This window comes from Piliocolobus tephrosceles, chromosome 3 (genome assembly GCF_002776525.5).
Source record: "Piliocolobus tephrosceles isolate RC106 chromosome 3, ASM277652v3, whole genome shotgun sequence".
Taxonomy (NCBI): domain Eukaryota; kingdom Metazoa; phylum Chordata; class Mammalia; order Primates; family Cercopithecidae; genus Piliocolobus; species Piliocolobus tephrosceles.
Genome location: NC_045436.1, coordinates 172,477,010 through 172,501,858, shown reverse-complemented (window position 1 = coordinate 172,501,858; position 24,849 = coordinate 172,477,010). Strand labels below are relative to the sequence as shown.

Here is a 24,849-nt window from a genome sequence, read left to right as displayed (position 1 = left end):
TAGCTCTGTAATCTCTGTAAGTTTGAATGTTAGCACAAATATATAACTTTCTGCTTAAGAGATCAATATTACATTGGGTGTTTACATTAATTTATAGCCATAGTTTAATTTCACAAAGATGTAGTTCAGTTGTTTTTCATCTAGAGTATCCATTTTGAGAGTAAGGGGTAAGGATATATTTCCTTGAATAGTTGTAGGTGCTTTAAAGCAAAGCACAGCACTCATATGCAATACTGGTTTTATCCAGCACAGTCTATTTTTCCAAATGTGATCCTTTATTTAACAGTTTCTCTTTTTACAACACTACAGACCCTATAAGGGTGTTTATTCAATGCCGTCAAATTATAAGGCAAATATATTCACAGGATTTAAGGACAACTAGGCTCTTTGAGTCAATATAGGAAAAAAAAACTTAAACTGATTTCCTGAGGAAGGGACCCAACTGACTTGTAAAAACTTGTAAATTTGCAAATCTAGTAAGCCTACATAATAGTGCCAATTGATTATCAACTAAAAAATGCACTCATACTACATAAAAGACTTTATTTAAAATTATATTGAAAGTCTTTAGTTTGTAGGCTCAAGGGTTCTCTCTCTAGGAGATTTTTTTTTTTAATCTAATGGGGTATTCCTGAGCCCCATTTATACTGTTTACCTTGGAAAATGTGGAATTTTTTTTTTTTTTTTTTTTTTTTTGAGACGGAGTCTTGCACTGTCATCCTGGCTGGAGTGCAATGGCATGATCTCGGCTCACTGCAACCTCTGCCTCCCAGGTTCAAGCAATTCTCTTGCCTTGGCCTCCCGAGTAGCTGGGATTACAGGCGCCTGCCACCACGCCCAGCTAATTTTTTGTATTTTTAGTAGAGATGGGGTTTCACTGTGTTGGCCAGGCTGGTCTTGAATTCCTGACCTCAAATGATCGGCCCACCTCGGCCTCCCAAAGCACTAGAATTACAGGCGTGAGACACCACGCCTGGTCTTTTTGGGTTTTTTGTTTGTTTGTTTGTTTGTTTTTTGCTTTTCTGGCCACAGTGCTATTCCTTAAACATCACTATCTCCTTATTTACAAGAATAGGCCAAGAAATGTCCAGATACCACAGGCATCAATTTGTGGAAGACTAAAATACTAAGCTATTAGCAATGACATTTATATATCCAATTTATCATAATATTGAAGCTAAAAAACTTTTCTAATTCAACGAGAGTAAGAGCAAATCTTGTCACCAGGAAAAGTTCCCATTGAAGTCACCATCCATTGAAATCACCATCCATTAAATAAATAAATAAATAAAAATAAAAGTTGTGTCACTTAATGTGTGTGTACATTTGTTTTTTCTAATGGTTTATTGTTTTTTCTTTCTCTTTCTCTCTCCTTCCTTCCAAATCTCCATCTATCATTTACTACTCAAACAAAAGTTTTTTTCCTAACAAATATAACCATGGAAAGACTAGTACTACAATTGGTCAATTTTTTAAAAAAAGGATTTATTCAACAAACATTTATTATCTATCATATGCCAGGTATTGTGGTAGGTAGTGATATGGTTTGGCTGTGTCCCCACCCAAATCTCATCTTGGGTGGCTGTGTCTCCATCCAAATCTCATCTGGAAATGTAGCTCCCATAATCCTCACAGGTCATGGGAGGGATCTGGTGGGAGGTAACTGACTCATGGGGACGGCTTTTCCTGTGCTGTTCTCATGATATAAATAAGTTCTCATGAGATTTCAGGATGGAAAGCAGTGCTCACAGCCACGCACCAGCCTGTCTGCTCCCTCGCCCCACTGAACCCCGCCAGCCCCACCAGCTCCAGAGACCCATCCCTGCACCAACACTGCTGCAAGAGTAAAACTAGGAAGGGAGAACAATGAACCTCCCCCACCCTGAGCAGCCGCTCCCACCTGAGTGATCATGCACAGAGGGCAGACACAGACCTGCACCCGCCAGCACCAGACCCCCATGCTAGCACCACCACCAGCATTACCGTGGACACAGTCGCCTGCAGCAGGAGCCCTGTGTCGCTCAAAGCAGTAATGCCTCTGCTGCTGCTGTGAATGCCTGCAGGGAGGCAGGCACCTGCTAGCACCCTCCTGCAGTTGATGATTGTGTACTCCACCTTGCTGCTGCTGCTAACACATGCAAACAAGGACAAATCCCACTGCTGCTGCCTTACGAAACACTTTGGCTAGTACCACCCACTGAAGTGTAATGACCAGTGGTCCAGGAATACGTAGGTCCCACCAGCACAGTAGGTTCCTACCTTCGAGGAGTCAGAGAACAAAGTTGGGGCTAGATACTATTCCCCCAGATTTAGAGCATGAAGTCCAGTAGTTGGGAGCTGAGGTTTGGCCCCCTAACATCTTCCAGAAATGAAGCCAGTTGACTGAACCCACCTTATACCACAATCAAACTCTCAATGTCAACAAATAGGATAAAAGAAAAAAAATCCAAAGATCAGCAACATCAAAGATTGAAGGAACATAAGCCCACAAAGATGAGAAAGAATAAGCACAAGAACTCTAACAACTCAAAAAGCCAGAGTACCTTCTTTCCTCAAAATGACGGCACTACTTCTCCTGCAAGGGTTCTGAACTGGACTGAGATGGCTGAAATTAAAGAAATAGAATTGAGAATATGGATAGAAACAAAGGTCACTGAGATGCAGGAGTATGTTGAAACCCAATCCAAGGAAGATCCAAATGACACAGGAGCTGAAAGACAAAATAGCCAGTACAGAAAAGAATGCAGCCGACCTGACAGAGCTGAAAACACACTACAATAATTTCATAATGCAATTGCAACTATTAATAGCAGAATAGATCAAGCTTAGGAAAGAATCCCAGAGCTTGGAGACTGGCTTTCTGAAGTAAGTCAGACAAGAATAAAGGAAAAAGAATGAAAAGGAATGAACAAAATCTCTGAGAAATATGAGATTAAGTAAAGAGAACAAATCCATTACTCATTGGTGTCCCTGAAACAGATGGGGAGACTAGAAGCAACCTGGAACACACATTTCAAGATATCATCTATGAGAATCTCCCCAACCTAGCTAGAGAGGCCAACATTCAAATTCAGGAAATGCAGAGAACCCCAGTAAGATACTTCACAAGAAGATCATCCCCAAGACACATAATCATCAGATCCTCCAAGGTTGAAATAAAAGGAAAAATGTTAAAGGCAGCTAGAGAGGAAGGTCAGGTCACATACAAAGGGAAGCCCATAAGACTAACAGGCCTCTTACCAGAAACCCTAAAGGCCAGAAGAGATTGGGGGTTAATATTCAATGTTCTTAAAGAAAAGAAATTCCAATCCAGAATTTAATATCTGGCCAAACTAAGCAAAAAAGAAATAAGATCCTTTTCAGACAAGCAAATGCTCAGGGAATTCTTAGCAGACCTGGCTTACAAGAGCTCTTAAAGGAAGCAGTGAATATGGAAAGGAAAGATCATTACCAACCACTACAAAAACACACTTAAGTACACAGACCAGTGATACTATAAAGCAACCACACAAAAAAGTCTGCATAATAACCAGCTAACCTCATGATGACATCCACACGTGAAAGAATAAAAACAGACTCTTATCTTTCACCATAAGCAAAAATCAACTCAAAATGGAGTAAAGGCTTAAATTTAAGACCAGAAACTGTGAAACTCCTGGAAGAAAACAGGAGAAATGCTTACAGACATTGGTCTGGGCAAAGATTTTTATGGCTGAGACCTCAAAAGCACAGACAACAAATCCAAAAAGTAGACAAATAGAATTATATCAAACAAAAACCTTCTACACAGCAAAAGAAACAATCAACAGAGTGAAGAAATAACCTGCAGAATGGGAGAAAATATTTACAAACTATCACAAAATATTAATATCAAGAATACACAAAGAACTCAAAAAACCCTGTAAGACAACCTAGGCAAAACCATTCTGGCCATAGGAATAGGCAGATATTTCAGGATGAGGATGCCAAAAGCAACTGCAACAAAAGCAAAAATTTACAAATGGGATCTAATTAAACTAAAGAACTTCACCAAGCAAAAGAAACTATCAACAGAGTAAACAGACAATCTACAAAATGGGAGAAAAGTTTGCAAACCATGCATCTGACAAAGATCTAATATCAAACATCTGTAAGGTAGTTAAATAAATTTACAAGAAAAAAAACTAACTCAATTAAAAAGTGGGTAAAGGACCTGAACAGACACTTCTCAAAAGGAGACATACATGCACCCAACTAACATGAAAAAAAGCTCAACATCACTGATCATTAGAGAAATGCAAATCAATACCACGATGAGATAACATCACACACTAGTCAGAATGGAAAAACCCAAAAAATAATAGGTGCTGGCAAGATTGCAGACAAAAGGGAATGCTTACATACTGTTGGTGGAAGTATAAATTAGTTCAACCATTGTTGAAAACAGTGTGGTGATTCCTCAAATACTTCAAACAGAACTACCATTCAACACAGCAACCCCATTACTGGGTATATGCCCAAAGGAATATAAATCATTCTATCTTAAGGACACTTGCAAGTATATGTTCCTTGCAGCACTATTCAAAATAGCAAAGACATGGAGTCAACCTAAATGCCTGTCATTGATAGATTGTATAAAGAAAATACAGTAGATATCCACCACAGAATACTATACAGCCATAAAAAAGAAGATGATGTCCTTTGTGGGAACATGGATGGAGCTGGAGACCATTATCCTTAGCAAACTAAAGCAAGAACAGAAAACCAAATATGACATGTTCTCACTGATAAGTAGGAGAAAAATGATGAGAACACATGGACACATAGAGGGGAACAATAGACACTGTGGCCTACAAGAGGATGGAGGGTGGGAGGGGACAGAGGATCAGGAAAAAGAACTAATAGGTACTAGTTGTAATGCCCGGGTGATGAAAAAATCTGTACTACAAACTCTCATGACACAAGTGTAACTATGTAACAAACCCGCATATGTATCCATGAACTTAAAAGTTAAAAGAAAATACAGGAAGTTATCATGATTAGCAAGACAATGAAAATCTAAGCACCATAACTGTCTCTATTATTCTGGTCATCTCACATGTAATCAAATAGTCATAAAATTACATTAAATTTAATTATAAATTGTGAAGCCTATTTTACATTTTTATTTATTAGGGAAAAATATTAACAAAACTTGTATCATTGGGGAAATGTTATTTCTGTTGCCATTTAATGGCTCAAGTGATACATAGAAAATAGTACAAAAACAAAAAAAGATACCTCATTGTCAACACATTTTGTTGGAAGATACAAGGAAACCAATGCTGAAGTATGAGAAGTAATTATACAGTGTGGAGGTTTGCTACACATTTAGGTAAAAGTACAGATGGCTTGAACATGTCATCTTTTGGTATTTGCTAGATTCTTCTTCAACAATGAAATCTGAAGAAAATAGTTGTCTGTGAAGAATCAAAGAAAAAAATGTATGTTTTCAACATGACTGCTTCTTCAATTTAAAAAAAAAGTATTTGCATGGAGTGGACACTTTTGACTGGAATGAAAATACAATTCTGAAAACATAGCACCACCACTTCTGAATGCCAGAAAGCATATGTGCTTCTAAAGACACTGTTTACTACTCAATGCAAAACTTGTTGTGGGATCTGCTCGTTTTTCCTCCAACTTTCCCCATGTCAAATTATAAACTTGATAACCCAAGAACTCCCAGTGTCAATTTTCACTCATCACTATCATTCAGTATTTTGTAAGATCTTTTAATAAATGTGGTGTTATTCTAACATCTCTGCTTTCAGACAGCAAGATTTACTTGGAGAGTTGGATACACCATAAAAGAAATGCTAATTAAGAGCAACATTTTATTGGTTAAAAATGTAGTCTTCCAAATAGAATAGAAAGCCCAGAAATACACCTCTATTACACGGCCAAATGATCTTCTATAAGGAGGCCAAGATAACTCAGTGGGGAAAAGGACAATCTCTTCAACAAATTATGTTGAGAAAACTGGATTTTCACATGTAAAAGAATGAAGTTGGACCTTTATCTTACACCACACATAAAAATTAACTCAAAATGAATTAAAGACCTTAACATAAAAAACAAAAACTGTAAAACTCCTGGAAGAAAACACAGGGAAAAAACTTCAGGTCATCGAACTTGGTGGTGATTTCTTGGACATGACACCAAATGCAGAGAAACAAAAGAAAAAAACAGACTAACAGGGCCATAACAAACTTAAAAACTTCCTGCATCAAAGCACATAATCAACAGAGTGAAGAGACAACCTACAAAATGGAAGAATATATTTGCAAACCATATATCTGACAAAAGGTTAATATGTAGAATATATAGAGAACACCTACAACTCAACAACAACAAAAAACACAATTTACAAATAAGCAAAAGGCTTGAATAGATATTTCTTCAAAGCTAATACATCATCAGAGAAATGCAAATCAAAACCAAAAAGAAGTATCACGGCACCATTAAAGTGGCTAAATTTAAAAAAAACAAGGATGAAAAAGATGTGGAGAAATTGGAACACTAGTGTTTGCTGGTAGGACTGCAAAGTGGTGCAACGCTACAGAAAACTGTATGGGGTTTCTGAGAAAGTTAGACATAGAACTATTGTATGATCCAATAATCCAACTTCTGGGTATATATCCCAAAGAATTGAATGCAGGGTCTTGAAGAGATATTTGCACACCCAAGTTTACAACAGCACTAGTCATAATAGCTAAGAGGTGGAAGTAATCCAAATGTTCACTGATGAATGACTAGATAAACAAAATGCAGTGTATATATACAATGGAATATTATTCAGCCTTAAAAAGAAAGGAAATCTTGTCACATGCTACAACATGGATGAACCTTGAGCGCAATACATTAAGTGAAATAAGCAAGTCACCAAATGCAAATATCATATGATTCCACTCTTATGAGGTAACTAAAGTAGTCAGATTCAGAGACAGAAAGTAGAATGGTGGTTACCAGGGGCTGTAGGGAGAGGAAAAAGGGAAGTTATTGTTTAATGGCTATAGAACTCCAGATTTGCAGATGAAAAAGTTTTGAAGATTTGTTTCACAACAATATGACCACATTAACACTACTGAATTGTACACTTAAAATGGTTAAGATGGTAAATTTTGTGGTTTTTTTAACCACACTTTTAAAAAATATAGCTTTCCAAAGCTACAGTTATTGACAATCCACTACTCTGAAATACTTTAATGGAAAATTTCAAATTTATAAAAAAGTAAATAGTATAATGACTCTTGAAGTACCCATCACTTAGCCCCAACAACTGTCAAGTCATGACCAATCCATTTCATCCATACCACCACTCTCAGATTATTTGAAGGGAAACTGAACACATATATCACTATATGCATAGCTATTTTAGTACCACGTTCTGTTTTTATTTCATTGAGGTTTACAGCTTTGATTCAGAAGCAACAAATTAAAATTCTGAACCTACCTTCACATAAACAGATCCAAAGACAAAAACCACATGATTATCTCAACAGATGCAGAAAAGGCCTTCAACAAAATTCAACAGCCCTTCATGCTACAAAAAAAAAAAAAAAAAGGCTGTAAACCTCAATTGCAGGGCTTACTGCTGATGTTAGACTGTTATGTAATTTTATGCGTCAGGAGTGTTTGGATTCCAGATTTGTATTCGATAGACCACTGCCTGTGTCTCGTCTTGTATCTCTAATTGGAAACAAGACCCAGATACAAACACAACGATATGGCCGGAGACCATATGGTGTTGGGTTGCTTATTGCCGGTTATGATGATATGGGCCCTCACATTTTCCAAACCTGTCCATCTGCTAACTATTTTGACTGCAGAGCCATGTCCATTGGAGCCCGTTCCCAATCAGCTCGTACTTACTTGGAGAGACATATGTCTGAATTTATGGACTGCAATTTAAATGAACTAGTTAAACCTTAAGACCGACACTTCCTGCAGAACAGGACCTAACTACAAAGAATGTTTCCATTGGAATTATTGGTGAAGACTTGGAGTTTACAATCTATGATGATGATGATGTGTCTCTATTCCTCGAAGGTCTTGAAGAAAGGCCACAGAGAAAGGTACAGCCTGCTCAACCTGCTGATGAACCTGCAGAAAAGACTGATGAACCAATGGAACATTAAGTGATAAGCTAGTCTATATATGTATTATCAAACATGTAAGAATACAGGCACCACATACTGATGACAATAATCTATACTTTGAACCAAAAGTTGCAGAGTGGTGGAATGCTATGTTTTAGGAATCAGTCCAGATGTGAGTTTTTTCCAAGCAACCTCACTGAAACCTATATAATGGAATACATTTTTCTTTGAGAGGGTCTGTATAATCATTTTCTAGAAAGTATGGGTATCTATACTAATGTTTTTATATGAAGAAAATAGGTGTCTTTGTGGTTTTAAAGACAACTGTGAAATAAAATTGTTTCACTGCCTGGTAAAAAAAAAAAAAAAAAAAAAAACAAAAAACAAAAAAAAACTCTCACTAAACTAGGTATTGATGGAACGTATCTTGAAATAATAAGAGCTATTTATGACAAACCCACAGCCAATATCATACTGAATGGGCAAAAACTGGAAGCATTCCCTTTGAAAACTAGCACAAGACAAGGATGCCCTCTCTCACCACTTCTATTCAAAATAGTGTTGGAAGTTCTGGCCAGAGCAATCAGACAAGAGAAAGAAATAAAGTGTATTCAATTAGGAAAAGAGGAAGTCAAATTGCCCCTGTTTGCAGATGACATGATTGTGTACCTACAAAACCCCATTGTCTCAGCCCAAAATCTGCTTAAGCTGATAAGCAACTTCAGCAAAGTCTCAGTATACAAAATTAGTGTGCAAAAATCACAAGCATTCCTATACACCAATAACAGAGTGCCAAATCATGAGTGAACTCCCATTCACAATTGATACAAAGAATAAAATGCCTAGGAATCCAACTTACAAGGGATGTGAAGGACCTCTTCAAGGAGAACTATAAACCACTGCTCAACAAAATAAAAGAGGACATAAACAAATGGAAGAACATTCCATGCTCATGGATAGGAAGAATCAATATCATGAAAAATGGCCATACTGCCCAAGGTAATTTACAGATTCAATGCCTTTACCATCAAGCTACCAAGGACTTTCTTCACAGAATTGGAAAACACTACTTTAAAGCTCATATGAAATCAAAACCATCTGATCTTTGACATATCTGACAAAAACAAGAAATGGGGAAAGGATCCCCTATTTAATAAAATGGTGCTGAGAAAACTGGCTAGCCATATACAGAAAGCTGAAATTGGATACCTTCCTTACACTTTATACAAAAATTAATTCAAGATGGATTAAAGACTTAAGTATTAGACCTAAAACCATAAAACCCTAGAAGAAAACCTATGCAACACCATTCAGGACATAGGCATGGGTGAGGACTTCGTGACTAAAACACCAAAAGCAGTAGCAACAAAAGTCAAAATGGACAAGTGGGATCTAATTAAAGAGCTTCTGATTATCATCAGAGTGAACAGGCAACCTACAGAATGGGAAAAAATTTCTGCAATCTACCCATTTGACAAAGGGCTAATATCCAGAATCTGCAAAGAACTTAAACAAATTTATGAGAAAAAAACAAACAACCCCATCAAAAAGTGGGGAAAGGATATGAACAAACACTTCTCAAAAGAAGACATTTATGCAGCCAACAGACACATGAAAAAATGCTCATCATCACTGGTCATCAGAGAAATGCAAATCAAAACCACAATGAGATACCATCTCACGTCAGTTAGAATGGTGATCATTAAAAAGTCAGGAAACAACAGATGCTGGAAACGATGTGGAGAAATAGGAACACTTTTACACTGTTGGTGGGAATGTAAATTAATTCAACCATTGTGGAAGACAGTGTGGCAACTCCTCAAGGATCTAGAACTAGAATTACCATTTGACCCAGCCATCCCATTACTGGGTATATACCCGAAGGATTATAATTATGCCGCTATAAAGACATAGGCACACATATGTTTATTGTGGCACTATTCACAATAGCAAAGACTTGGAACCAACCCAAATGTTCATCAACGATAGATCAGATTAAGAAAATGTGGCACATATACAACATGGAACACTATGCAGCCATATAAAAGGATGAGTTCTTGTCCTTTGCAGGGACACGGACACCATCATTCTCAGCAAAGTATCACAAGGACAGAAAACGAAAGAGCGCATGTTCTCACTCATAGGTGGGAACTGAACAATGAGAACACTTGGACACAGGGTGGGGAACATCACACACCAGGGCCTGTCAGGGGGTGGGAGCCTGGGGGAGGGACAGCATTAGGAGAAATTCCTAACGTAAACGATGAGATGGGTTCAGCAAACCAACCTGGTACATGTATACCTATGTAACAAACCTACACGTTGTGCACATGTACCCTAGAACTTAAAGTATAATTTTTTTTAAAATTCTGAATCTAAAGCTGTCACTTTTATCCTTCATTTGTCCCTGCTGATTCTAGTGGAACACTTAACTCTCTAAATGTATGCGATGGTTCAGAATTTATTCACTTGGAGAACTTCCAGGATAAAGTGGCCTGTATATTAGGATATAGAGACAGATTTTGATGAGTAACAGAAAGTTTATTATATTAAATAGTAAACAAGTCTGATTAAAATTACATCATATCAAATATCTTTATAAAGAAAATGTCCTAACAGTAAAATATTTTCATATCCCAAGAGATGATCTCTGTTATCCAGAGATGACAGATTATATACAAGAACTTGTCCCATACAAGAAATAACTTTTCTCGACTTTGCATTAAGGTAAATACAGAAAAAATCTGGGCTGAATATAGTTATAGTTCTTCAGTTATTTACAGATTCATCTGGAAAGAAAGTAGTGTATAGTGATAAAGAACGCACTCTCCAACAGTGTGCAAGGCTTCCCTTTCCTCCACATCCTGGCCAGCATTTGCAATCTCTTGTTAATAATAAGGTATTGTATTCTTGAAAGTTGCTAAGAGAATAGATTTTAAGTGTTCTCACCACAAAAAAATGGTAAGCATGTGAGGTAATACATATGTTAATTAGCTTGATTTAGTCATTATACAATGCATACATATTCAAAAATATAATGCTGTAAACAATAAATATAGTAAGTTTCCTCATCTATAAAATGAGAACAATAATAGTACCTATCTCCTAAGGTTGCTATAATGGATAAGATGAATAAATACACAAAAGCAATGACTAGCATATAGCAAGACATTTTGTATGTGACTGGCATATACTCAATAAGTATTAGCTAGTGTCACTGTGGTTTTTCCAGGCATTCATTTACTCACCAACTACTTATGTAGTGCTAAATGCTGGGAAGGCTAAGAGGGACACAAATAAAAAGATGCTATATAATGAAATTCTGAAATCATGAGAGTAACAAAGATCTGTATAAGACAATCTAAAACAGGAATACAGAGATAGGAAATTTCTACAACTGCTTAGGGATGACAGGAGCCATGTCACAGAGAAAGTAATGCTTCAGTTACATACTGAAGGAGGAGAAAAAAATAGTCAGATAGCCTTAAGGATATAGAGGATGTACATTCTTTCCTTTTATGTATTTATTTATTTTTATTATTATACTTTAAGTTCTAGGGTACATGTGCACCATGTGCAGGTTTGTTACATATGTATGCATGTGCCATGTTGGTGTGCTGCACCCATTAACTTGTCATTTACATTAGGTATATCTTCTAATGCTGTCCCTCCCCCTTCCCCCTCCCCACGACAGGCCCCAGTGTGTGATGTTCCCCTTCCCAAGTCCAAGTGATCTCATTGTTCAATTCCCACCTATGAGTGAGAACATGCAGTGTTTGCTTTTCTGTTCTTGAGATAGTTTGCTGAGAATGATGGCTTCCAGCTGCATCCATGTCCCTACAAAGGACATGAACTCATCCTTTTTTATGGCTGCATAGTATTCTATGGTGTATATATGCCACATTTTCTTAATCCAGTCTAGCATTGATGGACATTTGGGTTGGTTCCAAGTCTTTGCTATTGTGAATAGTGCCGCAATAAACATACGTGTGCATGTATCTTTATAGCAGCATGATTTATAATCCGTTGGGTATATACCCAGAGCAGGAGAAAGAAATAAAGGGTATTCAATTTGGAAAAGGGGAAGTCAAATTGTCCCTGTTTGTAGATAACATGACTGTATATTTAGAAAACCCCATCATCCCAGCCCAAAATCTCCTTTTCAAAAGGAGTATTTACAAAAGCGTCTGAAAGAACCTGGCTTCCAAGAGCTAGTGAAATCAGCAGGGCCTAGGCCTAAGGGTTTTGTATGTGTTAAGAAGTTTATGTGTGAATAGGTGATCATCTACACAGTTACTCACATACTCCAGCCTACCCGAGAAAAATATATAAATAAGCACAGAAAGGGAATTCTTGCAGGTGACATATATCAGCAAACCTTACATTTTCCCTTGTTGGATTTAAATTACTTTCATTGACTACATGGACTGAAAACTCTTTGTTCTAAATTTAGAATCTATTCAAAAGAAAATTTTAAATGATAAAAAATGTTACCCTCCTATAGGTTTTCTGATTAGACATTTTCTTCTGTTTACCCATCTTGTACGCATAATTAACTATATCATAACTTTAAAAACAGAAGATGGCAAGTTTTATAATATTATATACATGCAGCTGATTATTTTTCCTCCTGAAAGTCACTACAGTTCTGCACATAAATCGACCTAAAGTTTATTCAGATTAACTATAGAGCTATAAAATCACAGGCTACAAAAAAAAAAGTACATGCACTTCTTTAAAAGAGGTAAAACAATACTTCAAATGTATTAAATAAATATGATCACCTATTACATGTCAAGTACTATGCTAGTAAGCACAAGGGATAAATTAGCGAGCAATATAGACATTATCTTTATCCTAACACTAATGAGGTAGAAAAAATAGTAAGTGAGGAAGCATGTAAATAAATGAGTCAATTACTACAAGTATCATAATCTGAAAGTGGAGGAGGTGACCAGATAAGAGAATAAGAGGGTCAAAGACAGGAGTAGGAATCAGGATAGCAATGACAATTTTACATAGGATAGTCATGGAAGATCTCTTTGATCTGAGATCTAAAGCAGTGGACCCCACCTTTTTGGCACAAGGGACTAGTTTCATGGAAGACAATTTTTCCACAGATGGGGGTAGTAGAAGGGCATAATTTTGGGATAAAACTGTTTCATCTCAGATCATCAGGTATTCGATTCTCATAAGGAACACATAACCTAGATCCCTCGCATGTGCTGTTCATAATAGGGTTCATGCTCCTATGAGAATCTAATGCTGCTGCTGATCTGACAGGAGGCGGAGCTCAGGCAGTAATGCTCACTGCACACTGCTCACCTCCTGCTGTGTGGCTGGGTTCCTAACAGGCCATTGAACAGTAGCAGTCCATGGCCTAAGGGTTGGGAACCCCTGATCTAAAGGGTAAGAATAAACCAAACAAATTAAGAGGTGGTTGGAGGAAAACACTGTTTTAGTCATTGGGACAGGGATGAAAACCTGGAAGAGGAAAAAGATGGAGTACAATTGAGGAAAACAAAGAAGTATAATAAGCAAGAGTGGTACCTACAGCATAATGAGGATATTACTCAAATACAGTAACGGAAAACCATTGTAAGATTGCAAGCAACAGCACAATATGATTTTGGATTTTGAAAAAATTACTCTAGCTACCATGAGGAGAAAGGATGCCTGAGGACAAAAAAACAAGCAGAGAAACCACTTTAAGAGACTTCAGAAACAACCTAATCCTGTTTAAAAATTTACAAAACCCTTTGGGGCCTCATAACAAACTTGGGGAACAGGTAAGCATTATTCTAATTTCACACAGACACAAAAACTGAGGTTCAGAATGACTGAACCAAAGTCTCAAATCTAGTCATCAGTAGCACCAGAATTACAACTATGCTATCTAATTCAAATCCGGCTGGAGGTTCTCAAAGTTTCTTCTTGAACATCAACTTTAGGGATGAATTAACAATCACTTAACAGTCTACATTTTATTTAGATTTTTAATTAAAATAATAAAGACAAACTTCAAATAATCACTACTTTAAAAATATGCACTACGATATCGCTGGTTTTATATTTGTTAATACATTAAAAGTATTAATTAGTAACAAATCATAAAAACCACCCCTTAAGCATCACAGAACATAAGATATGCTTTGCCTTATCACTTGATTATATAGTTCTTTACAAAGAACTTGCAGCTGTGCATACAAGTTGTGAAACTTTACATGAAATTACATAAAGTTTAAAAATGATCCATGATTAGCCCAAACATAACAAGCAAAATTCCCTTAATAATGTATTCAATTTGATTCACATGTGGTTAAAATTATGTATACACTTTGACTTCTAAAACATACAAGCTAATACAAATAGCCAAGTATACAACTACTTTTCTTTTTAGGTACTATTTGTTTACTGGCATTCAAGATTCCTTACTCAGGATCTCCACTGCATCCACCTATATGATTACTGGTAACAAGGGAGAGAACAGTCTTAAAAGATACAGTATTAAATGTAATAAATATTTTTAAACTAGACATATCAAATGTATCAGAGCTACTGATAGATTTGTATCAGCTCTGTACATTTCACAGATCAGAGCTACTGATCAGACTAAATGTTGTAAAGTTTTAAGTACAATTTTAAAATTCTGAAGCACTTTATAAGAGTATCTATATTACACTGGCCTGAGGCTTTTACAATGTTCCTAGTTTCCCAAGTATTTATTTTTCAACATGCTGTAAGAACATGTTCTATAATGAACAAGGCTTTTTCATTCAAACCAGAATGTCATTCCATGTATTTTAAAGAGGGAATATATTATCAATTAATTATATTATTAATGTCTACTTGCTGTCAATGGAAAAAACATTAAAATTATAAACTATTTTTGCTCTTCAGTCCATACATAATGGCAGGAACAGAGTATTCTCAGTGAAATGATTGTAAAAAATGTCACTGTCTAACCTAAAAGAAGTAAAAGCAAAATATAAATATAGCACTTGTACAGATTTCACAGTAATTTTTAGGTTATCAAGGAAACATCTTGAGTGTTGATCTGGTTATACTCAATTCAAACAAACTACTTGTCACATTAACTACCTCCAGGAAGTTACTCCAAACACAAAATAAACTGTTTATGCCCCTACTCAGATAGATAACATGACAGATTGTTATTAGTTGAAGACAGATGAAATACATTAATTTGATTGTGAGCATGTGTTTAATTTTACCCTGCCATGTACACTCTCTAATGCTGTCTTTCTATGATGACACAGTAAATCATGCCGTATTAGAAGAACTGCTAATGCAAGAAAATAAAAAATCAGCAGAATTTGACTTTGACTGTGTTGATTCTTAAACCAACCTTCTTACAAATATAACTGCCTGGAAAATTCACATGTTCCACAAACAGATGAAGAAAAAAGGTGTCATCAAAGAAACTACTTTTGTTTCTAGTATAAATTTAAAGACCTCAATGCAGTTTAACAATTTTCCTGTATACCAGTTGTTACATTTATTTATAAGATGCCTCTTTTTTCCCACTTTCTAAACTGGGTTTTAAAGTGTTTACCTTATCAATTTGGGTAAGTACTTTGTATATTAAGGACATCTGCCATATTCACTCCAAACATTCACCTTAGGTTGGGATTCTCCTTCTAAATATTTCATGAGGGTTTTGAGACATAGAAATTAAGACTTTATGAAGTCAAATATTCTGAGATAATAAGGTTGCTACTTTTGGCCTACATGTATTTGGTTGTTTTGTAACATGCAGCTAAAAACAAAAACAAACAAATTAACAAAGTACATCATAAAACAACCACTCACAAAGTGTTAAGTGAAGAGAAATATTTTTAGGCTCTTAAAATAAATACAAATGATCAATGGTGTCTAAAATAATATGTAACCTGCATTTTACAGGAATACTACACAAGGCTAAAAATTAATGAACTAAAGTTTCACACTACAATAGGAATGAATCTCACACAGGTGGTGAGGGCAACATACAAAGGAATAAATAACTGCATTTATATAAAAATTTTAAATGGCAAAACAACATTATCTGATGACACATACACGTATTATGAAAACAGAAAAGCAAGAAAAAGATAAGTAATAGAGAAGAACATATATAAAAGTTTCCATTAAAATTAAAATTAAAATTTACTAATACATATTCCTACCACTAATTATTATAAAAGTCCTAATAAAATTATAACAATATGGCATTCTTCCTGTCAAATCTAGTTTCTTATATGATCATAAAGAAAGGTCACTGTTGTAATATTTATACATGGTTTTATTATTTTTCACAAGGACCATGATTAATCCTTTAAATCCTCAAATCATATTCTTGTCACCTATCTAAACATGTCATGAAACTTGTGGATTTTCTCTTCAATTATTATCACCTGACTCTGCCAGATCTTCATTTAATTTCTTTGATTCTAGCAATTCTCCAGCACTTCTATAGATTTTGCATACTGCTGCAAGATTTTCCTACTGAAATTGTATTGTGTTTATACTATACAATCACATACATATCCACAAACCAACCTATAAGGATTCTAAGGGATAATAATGAATCTTCCTAACTCCAAATAGTCACCAAAACACCACCATCAGCAGCAGCCAGTATCAAGCAGACAGAGGAGGGAGTAAGAATTCACATTATTTCCTCAATTTCATTAATTAGGTTACCTAACTCTTGCCTCAGGTTAGAGGAAATAGTAGGTCTAAAAGCACTATTTAGTTAGTAAATCTTTTTATATTTGTGGCTATCTACAACTTTTGTTGCTTGTATAACATTTGTGCATATATCATCAAAAGCCTAAAGGCACTGGAAAAATTAATAAACTGTCTTTTTATTTTATTCATGTTTTGGGTATTTACCACAGGAATTCCTAATAGACAATTTCATACTGGCACAGTGCTACAGAGGTTCATTTGCAAACTTCTACATACTAGGTAGATACAATGAGGCCCAAATTCACTTATACCATTTATACATAGAATTGCATTAAAAAAAGAAGTGTATCTGTCTTACCTAGACACTAGCATACTCTAGCATCTCACAAAGTACACCAGCCATAGTAAGACTGCTGGCCAGGCATGGTGGCTCATGCCTGTAATCCCAGCACTTTGGGAGGCTGAGGTGGGCAGATCATGAGGTCAGGAAATTGAGACCATCCTGGCTAACATGGTGAAACCCCATCTCTACTTAAAATAGAAAAAATTAGCCGGGTGTGGTGGTGGGCGCCTGTAGTCCCAGCTACTCGGGAGGCAGGAGAATGGCATGAACCTGGGAGCTGGAGTTTGCAGTGAGCCGAGATCGTGCCACTGCACTCCAGCCTGGGTGACAGAGCAAGACTCCATTTCAAAACAAAACAAAACAAAACAAAACAAAAGACTGCCTCAATAAGGCAACTATATTATGGTTATTTAATTCTTCTTTATATTTTCCCATTACCAACAATGACCATATATTATTATTAGCCCTATTGGAAGATGGGGAGTGATAGAACATTATTTAAAGTAACAACGAAGTAAAGAGTAAACAGAAAACTGCCCAATCACAACAGAATTCATAGTAAGAATTATACTTATACAGCATCACACTATTCTGTAGGCACTTTACACATATTAAATCATTTAATCCTCACTACAAACATCATTTGACAAATGAGAAACTGAGGTGCAGACAAAGGGATAAAAGACTTTATATATGGGCACACAACTAGTAAGTGGTAGAGCCACAACTCACCCCCAAGGCAGTTTAGCTCCAGAGTCTGTATTCTTAGCTATCACACTACTTTCTCTTCATATATGTAGTCATCTGTGTCTGGCATTTTTCATGCATATTGTTTCATCCATGTCATCCCAATGAAGTACATATAGTTCATTCATTTTTACTGCCATATAACATACCTTTTTATAAATCTACCACTATCTATAAATCTTTTCTCCAATTGATGAACACAAGTTGTTCCCAACTGTTAGATACTAACAACAAAGCCATGAATATTCTTACTTGGTACATGTCACCTGATAATATGCCTAGCTGTCTAAGATACACAGCTGAGAAGAACTGCTGAATCATACTCTATGAAAGTTCAACTTTGCAGAATGTCAAATTGTTTTCAAAGTAGCTGTACCAATTTATAATCCATCTAGTAGTGAATATGAGTTTCTGTAGATTTGTGCCAATCTAGAAAGCCTAAGAATCTCATGTTTTTATTTTGCATTCCTTGATTAGTGATGAGACTGCACTTATATTTATATGTCTTTCTTCTTCCATGAAATTTCTATTTATGTTTTATGTCCTTTTTTTAATGAATGGCCTTTTTCTTGTAGATTTGAAAAAATATACCAGTCTTTTTCCGTTATTTTGTGTTACACACACCTTCTCCCAGTTTGTGGCTTGTCTTTAATTCTTTACTGTATCATTTCATAGAAACATATATATAGCCAATATTTAAATTTAGCAATTACGTCTAGTTTAAGAAACCCTTCCACACTCTAAGTAGGAAAGATATTCTTCTTTTTTTTTTTTATTCTATATAGTTATGCCATTAACATTGTAGCCCTTAATCTATTTGGAACTGATTTTTGTGCTTGGTAATATGCATTTTCTTTTTCTCTATAAAAATAGCAGTTATCCTAGGACTACTTATTAAGCATTCTCTTCTTTCTCAAAGATCTTCTATATCACCTCCACTATAACATCCAAGTTCCATTTATGAGAGGATTTGTTTCCAGTGTCTCAATCCTGTTTCCTTGGATGAATTCCCTATTGTCTTTATAAAAGCTGTTGCTAGTAAGTCTTGATAAATGGCAGGGCAAATGTTTCTCAGAAGCATATTCTTATTCTTGGATTTTTAATCTTCCCTATACATTTTAGATACAGTTTGCTTAAATACCACACACAAATACCATTTGGAGTTTTGTGAAATTATGCTGAATGGATAAATCAATCTGAAGACAAGTGACATCTTTATAATATTGAGTCTTTGTATCCTTGAAAATGGTATTTGCTGTCTTTCATTTAGGTCTTGTTTTATCATTTGGGAATTTTGTAGTTTTATTTCTTCCTTTTCAATTTGTATGTTTTATACACCTTTTTCTTGCAGTTTTATAATAGCTAGGACCTTAAAAATAGTGTTGAATAGGAGAGGTGGAAGTGAATTTCCTTACCTTGTACCTAATCTTAGGTGGAAAGCAAATTCACTATTTCATCATTAAGTATGACATTAATTGTAGGGTTTTCACAGATGTCATTTATGAAATTGAAGAAGTTTCTTCTCATTTTCTCATTCCTAGTTTGCTGAGACTTTTATTAACCACAAGTGGATGCTGAATTTCATCAAATGCTTTTTATGTTTCTGTTGAGATCACCATATGGCTTATTTAGCCTACTGATATGGTAAGCTACATTAAATAATTTCAGATATTACGCCAGCACTGCATTTCCAGGATAAACTACACTTAGTCATAATACAGTACCCTTTGTATTGCTTGATTCAATTTGTAAATATTTTGTAAAGGAATTTTTTGTATTTATGTTCATGAGGAATATTGGTCTGTAGTTTTCTTATAGTGTCTTTATCTGATTTTAATAGATTATTATATTGGTGTCATAAAATAAGTTGGGAGGTATTCCAACACCTTTGGTTTTCTGGAAAAGTTTACATACAATTAGTATTATTTATTCCATACATGTTTGGTAGAATTCACCAGTAAAACCATCTGGATCCATAGTATTCTTTGTAGTATTCTTTGTGAAACATTCCAAATTATGAATTCAATTTTTTTCATAAATGCAGAAGTATTCAGATTATCTATTTCTAGAGTGAACATAGTTTGGTTCTTTAAAGGAATTTGTTCATTTAATGAGAACACATTGACACAGGGAGGGGAAAATCACATATCAGGACCTGTTGCGGGGTGGGGGCTAAGGGAGGGAAAGCATTAGGAGAAATACCTAATGCAGGTGACGGGTTGATGGGTGCAGCAAACTACTATGGCATGTGTATAATAACTATGTAACAAAACTGCACATTCTGCACAGGTACCCCAGAACTTAAAGTATAATAATTAAAAAAAAAAAAATTCAAGGAATTTGTTCATTTATTCTAAATTGTCAATTAACAGAAGTAAATATTCTCATAATATTCGCTTATATTCCCTTTAATGCCTAAGAATTTAAAGTGATTTCTTCTCTTTCATTCCTGACAGTGTAATTTGTATCTTCTCTCTTTTTTTATTGTCATTTTAGCTAAAGGTTTATCAGTTTTATTAATCTTTTCAAAGAATCAGCTTTTGATTTCATTGATTTCTCTATTTTTTTAATTTCTCCCCTCACCTTTACTTTTTTCGTTTTCTGCTCACTTGCCTTTCATTTTCTATGTTCTTAAAGTAGAAACTTAGATCATTGATTGTGAAAACTTTGTTTTTCAAGTATAAGCATTTCATAATGCTAAACATATTTCTCTAAACACTGCATTGGCAGCATGCCATAAAGTTTTAAATGTAGTCTTTTTATTTTTGTGCAATTCAATGTGTTTCCTCTTTGACCCACAGGCTATTTAGGAGTTTTTCAAATTCTTAATATTTGGGAATATTACAAATATTTTTTTTTCTGTTACTGATTTCTAGTTTAATTCCATTACTGTCAGAGAACACATTAAATTCTTTTAAATTTGTTAATGATATTTTTATAGGCAAGAATATGGTCTATCATGATAAATACTTCATTTGCACTTGAAAGCATGTATTCTTCTGTTGTCAGATGGAATGTTCTATAAATGTCTATTAGGTCTGGCTGACCGATGTTGTTCATGCCTTTCTATATCCCTACTGATTCTCAGTCTACATGTTCCACCAGTTATTGATAAAACATGCAGACATTGATTAAGGATTGTTGAAATCTCAGCTTCAATGGTAGATTTGTCTATTTAACCTTTCTGTTCTATCAGTTTTTGCTTTCTGCAAGTTCTGCTGCGTTTATATACATTGAGAATTGTTTACCTTTTTTTGAATTGACCCTTTGATCAATATGTAATGTCCTCCCTTATCTCTACTAAATTCCTTGTTTCTCATGTTACTATAGTTACTTCAACTTTCTTTTGATTAGTCTTTGCAAAATATACCTTTTCCCATCCTTCTACTTCTAAGCTACCTGAATCTTTATATTTAAAGTGGACTTTTATAGACTATATAGAGTAGTTGGGTCTTGCTTTTCTATCCAATATGATTTCTATATTTTAATTGATATATTTAGACCAGATATCAGCAAACATTTTCTGTAAGGGGCCAGACAGTAAATATTTTAGGCTTTCTGAATCATATATTATTATTATTATTATTATTATTATTTTGAAACAGTGTGTCACACTCTCTCCCAGGCTGAAGTACAATGGTGTGATCACGGCTCACTGCACCCCTTGCCTCCCAGTCTCAAGTGATCCTACCACCTCACCTCTCAAGTAGCTGGGAACACAGGCGCATGCCACTGAACCCGGATAATTTCTGTATTTTTTTGTAGAAAAGGGGTTTTGTCATGTGGCCCTGGCTGGTCTCGAACTCCTGAGCTCTGACAATCCACCCACCTCGGCCTGCCAAAGTGCTAGGTTACAGGCGTCAGCCACTGCGTCCGGCCTCTAGCTCATATATTCTTTGAAGTAACTACTGAATTCTGCTTATGTAGTGAAAAAGCAGTACTAGGAAAGATAGAAACAGGTAAGTGTGGCTCTATTCCTAGAAAACTATTTATGGACATTTAATTTTGATATTCACATAATTTTCAGGTGTCATAAATTACAGTTTTTGTTTACATTTTTCCTATGATTAAAAGATGTCAAAAGCATTCTTAGATAGTAGGTCATAGAAAAACAGGTCATGGGCCATAGTTTGCTGACTTGTGTCTATACCTCTGGCTCAAAAACCTTTAGTGGCTTTCTATAGCTCTTGTGAGAAAATCCAAACTCCTTAAATGATTTTGTCTATTTCTCAACTCTTCCTGCCTTGCACTCTGTTCCAGTTGTCACAAAATATTGCAAAGTCCCCTTATATTCCAGACCATTTGCTAACTTCTGCAGTTTTATTCATTCTTTTACTTCTTCTTAGACTGTCCTTTCTCACCCTTCTCTTTATGACATATTCCTGCATATTGCTTAAGATTCTGTTTCAGTATTATCTATGCTGTAAAATCTTCCTTGCCCACTTCTTCCTGTAAACTGCCCCAGCGTACCAAGTACATTATTTTAAGATAATGCTATCATACTGTCTCTCCTACTGTTGTGCTTGGTACATAAAAGGCAATCACGAATGAGTAAATAAATGAATGAATACTTTAAAATCTAAGAAAATTGAATGTGTGCAAATGTTTGTAATACAAGAACTAAGTCAAATTCCAACATATAGTTATACATGTATAATCATCAAAATGCATTTAGCCAAATTAATTTTAGAAAAGTTTTTAAATTCCCATAAAAACGAAACCATTGTCTTAATTATAAAAGATTCCTTAGATTTTAATATTAAACTGTAATGTAACAAACTCTCAGAAGATGGTGCTAGTTCAATATGACAATAAGCCAATAAATAAATAATAAGACAACTGTTCAAGAAAATGTCTTCTCTAAAAAAAAATGGATCTTCTTGGCCGGGCGCAGTACCTCACGTCTACAATCCCAGCACTTTGGGAGGCCGAGGCGGGAGGATCACCTGAGATCAGGAGTTTGAGATCAACCTGACCAACATGGAGAAACTCCATCTCTACTAAAAATACACAATTAGCCATGCGGTGTGGTGCATGCCTGTAATCCCAGTTATTTGGGAGGCTGAGGCAGGAGAAGCACTTGAACCTGGGAGGCAGAGGTTGCTGTGAGCCGAGACCACGCCATTCCACTCCAGCATGGGCAACAAGAGTGAAACTCTATCTCAGAAAATAAATACAGCACAGCACAAGACAATAAAAAAAATGGATCTACTTAAGGAAAAGTTACAAGTAAAGATGATCCTAATAGAAAACCAGCTTTGAAAGAAGAACAATCCATTCTTCAATCTAAAATTAAATACAAAATTTAATCAATTTTCACAAATTCTTATCAAAATATAGAATAATGATCAGTAAACTTTGAATAAAAAGGAAAAACATCCTGAAGAAAGAAGGAGCTTAATTTCAAACCTAGAAATATTCTAGGCTTCAAACATCTCCATTGCAAAGAATTCAGTTCATTGTCTCAATATATTAGCATATCAAATTATAATTTATGGATATATAAATGGCAGTGGTAGGGAGAAAGCTAGAATACGGAAGGAAACAAATTTTTTTTTTTTTTTTTTTTGGAAACGGAGTCTTGCTCTGTCGCCCAGGCTGGAGTGCAGTGGCACGATCTCGACTCACTGCAAGCTCCGCCTCCCGGGTTTACGCCATTCTCCTGCCTCAGCCTCCCGAGTAGCTGGGACTACAGGAGCCCGCCACCTCGCACAGCTAGTTTTTTGTATTTTTTAGTAGAGACGGGGTTTCACCAGGTTAGCCAGGATGGTCTCGATCTCCTGACCTTGTGATCCGCCCGTCTCGGCCTCCCAAAGTGCTGGGATTACAGGCTTGAGCCATCGTGCCTGGCCGGAAACAAAATTATACCAATTAACTTTGATGTCCGTTTCTAAACCAAATAATATTTTTTTTACAGAAACTTAAAATGGACAAATTCAGTTAATACGTTTTAACAATACTAACCAGCTTTTTTGTTGGTTTTCAGACACTCACCATTTTGCTTTGTTTTTAAGAAAGAACTGTCACTCTGTACCTTTTTTTTTTTTCTTTTTGTTTGGTTATTCCCAAATTACAGAAAATTCTAAAATAGAATTTAATAATCACTCCTAAAGATTTTGAAATCCCAGACATTTATTTTTAAAAGATCCAACATTTTTGTGTAGAATATCTCTGTCTCCTAATGAGAATTTAAACTCATACTTGAGAAGTAAATGGTTTGTGCTGGAAGATCAACTGAAAATTTTCTAAATTGGGAGGAGAAAAACACAGCCAAAATCCCAATCTAAGAATATCTGATTTAAAACTAGCAGTCTTTCTTTCTTTTACTGGGGTATATTACTAAATAATACACTTTAACTTTGAAACACATATAGCACATTGTGCTTATTTAAAATTAAACCCCAGAAGTATATCTCATGGGTTTAATATGTTCTATGAAGCTGAAACAATAAACATACAAGTTTGTACTGAAAAGCAGTAAAAGAAAGCTGTCAGCCTATGAGAAATACATAGTAAATTAAAGAAAGTAAAGATAATACACTTGAAAACTACAGTTCTTTGGATAGGTAACTGTTCTTATGTTAATGAATCATCTGGTCCTAACTGAAACTCATAACATACACACCTTTCACTGACTACTACATGATAAAAACTTTATTTATTTATTTATTTATTTATTTATTTATATTATACTTTAAGTTCTAGGGTACATGTGCATAACGTGCAGGTTTGTTACATATGTATACTTGTGCCATGTTGGTGTGCTGCACCCATCAACTCGTCAGCACCCATCAATTCATCATTTATATCAGGTATAACTCCCCAATGCAATCCCTCCCCCCTCCCCCTTCCCCATGATAGGCCCCAGTGTGTGATGTTCCCCTTCCCGAGTCCAAGTGAGCTCATTGTTCAGTTCCCACCTATGAGTGAGAACATGCGGTGTTTGGT

The 24,849-nt window shown here is 35.4% G+C and overlaps 1 protein-coding gene and 1 pseudogene across 4 annotated transcripts in view; one reads left to right on the top strand and one right to left on the bottom strand.

The window, feature by feature from the left end:
- Nucleotides 1-24,849, bottom strand: part of RAB28 (RAB28, member RAS oncogene family) — a 130,973-nt gene that overhangs the window by 14,133 nt on the left and 91,991 nt on the right. The gene's annotated exons all lie outside the window — the stretch shown is intronic.
- LOC111538962 lies at nt 7,600-8,471 on the top strand (annotated as a pseudogene). Its single transcript, XR_002730528.2, has one exon. The product of XR_002730528.2 is annotated as a proteasome subunit alpha type-1 pseudogene (transcript).